Source organism: Sinocyclocheilus rhinocerous, unplaced genomic scaffold (genome assembly GCF_001515625.1).
Source record: "Sinocyclocheilus rhinocerous isolate Xijiao unplaced genomic scaffold, SAMN03320098_v1.1 C36850691, whole genome shotgun sequence".
NCBI classification, from domain to species: domain Eukaryota; kingdom Metazoa; phylum Chordata; class Actinopteri; order Cypriniformes; family Cyprinidae; genus Sinocyclocheilus; species Sinocyclocheilus rhinocerous.
The window spans coordinates 1-2,014 of NW_015786428.1; the positions used below are offsets into that span (position 1 = coordinate 1).

Genomic DNA, 2,014 nt, shown 5'->3' on the forward strand with positions numbered 1-2,014 from the left:
TGAACTTTTCCATGACATTCTAATTTATTGAGATGTACCTGTATAAGTATTTAGTACCATATTATTGTCATATTTTGTTGCTGTTAAAATGCTATTAAAGATGCAGTTTTGTAATTGCTATGAGTGTCAATTTTACGTGCCTCATGAAAAAATAAAATTACAAATGAAAATTTTGCCCCACAGAAGAGGGAAGTCGAGATCTTGAAAAGTCTGGAGCATGGATATATTGTTACTTATGCGGATTTATGTGAAGGTGTGTTTAAATTGTAGGAAAAGATGAATGGTAATGTTTCTTTATCATTTTATTTTAATTAAAGAGAAAAATTAACAATGAAGACATACTGTGTAGAGAAAGATAATAACATGAACAAAAAAAAACATCTGTAGTTTTTTGGCTGTGAAATAAAGCCATTACACTAATAAATAAATATAAGTTATATTACTGACTGGATATGTCTTTATTTAGATAAAGAAGCAGGACTCTTTTGTATTGTGATGGAGTATTGTGCAGGAGGAAATCTTTACCAGAGGATGAAAGCACAGAAAGAGAGAGGGTTTTTTGAAGAACAGCAGGTGAGTGTCTTATATAGACATAACATACTCTGGTCAAATGTACATTCATTCATTTTAATGAAGAGAAATATTTATGTACAAGTTTGAAATATTAATGTATAAGTTATGCATTGTTCCTTTGATAAATAGCTAATAGTAACTCTGTCTAAAGTGAGTAAATATGCTGTTAGAAAAATCCAATATTAAATTTGAGAAAGACAAACTCTGGTCCAGCTGTTTTTAGACTAACGAGAAGGTTTTGAGTTCTGAAAATTACAGGATGTTTTTATAGTACAGTGACTCCATATGTCAAACATTCAAGGGGATTTAGATTTCTCAGTTTATGATCCCTTTGAATATATTCTTACAGAGGCCCAGATGATGCTCTCACATAAAAAAACATTATAAAAAAGTAACATGTAGCCCATAGGTTACATTAATGTTCCACAATAGTACTAAAATGGAAAGTACTGAGGTAGTCCAGACCACCCTACAGAATATTGGTACACTTTTTAATGGGCAGCCTGTACCCTAGTACTGATGAAAGGCTCGAAACAACCTTCTAAGAGTAAAGATGCAGCCTTTTAGGATATAAAGTGATAGCTGAAAAAAAAAAATACAAATACATAGGTCTGCCATGTTTAACTACTTAGTAAATACTGTACTAATGAACTCACTGCTTTCTCCATGTTTATCATCTGTGTAGATTCTTGACTGGTTTGTTCAGATTTGTCTGGCTCTGCAGTATATTCATGAGAGGAATATTCTTCACAGAGATATAAAACCACAGGTAAACACTGACAAAAGCTCAATAAATCATTTGTCACCAAACCAAATAATATAAACTAATAATTAGTTTTCACCAAATAATAATTTCTGTTGTCATTGTAGAATGTTTTTCTGACTGAGGATGGTTACATCAATCTTGGAGATTTTGGATGCTCAAAAGCATTGGAAAGGTAAGTAAATAAATACTTAATTACTTACATAGACTCATACATAGATACATACACAGTTAAAATATATACTGTACAAACATACATAGATCTTTATTTCAATCACACTTCACTTTTTCTGCGATAACTAAACAAAGTCTAAATATAGTATTTCATAATATATTTATGTTATGATCTGATTACTAGCATAAAATAAGCTCCAGCAAATTAGATAGTGTACTGTATGTTTAAAATAGTACGCATGCAATCTGGGCAATGGGCATACTACTATAGATTTCAACTACAGTATATATTTCAACTACAGTAAAGGGAAGTATTTATATTGGAACACTTGTTGGCAATTCTTGAATTTGGTGAAAGCTTAGGATTTAAGGGGCTCAGTTGCCATACTGGACAGTTTAAGATGCATCCTTAAGGCATGGATCCCCCAGCCTGACAATAACCAATTATTTCTTAGCTATAGTCAAGTCAAGTCAAGTTACCTTTATTTATATAGCGCTTTTAAC

At 31.5% G+C, this 2,014-nt stretch overlaps 1 long non-coding RNA gene across 1 annotated transcript; it reads left to right on the forward strand.

The window, feature by feature from the left end:
- Positions 1 to 183: 183 nt before the first annotated feature.
- Positions 184 to 1,505, forward strand: LOC107736642 (uncharacterized). Its single transcript, XR_001639706.1, has 4 exons — positions 184 to 253; positions 467 to 573; positions 1,259 to 1,342; positions 1,444 to 1,505. It is a non-coding gene; the product is annotated as an uncharacterized LOC107736642 (long non-coding RNA).
- Positions 1,506 to 2,014: the final 509 nt, after the last annotated feature.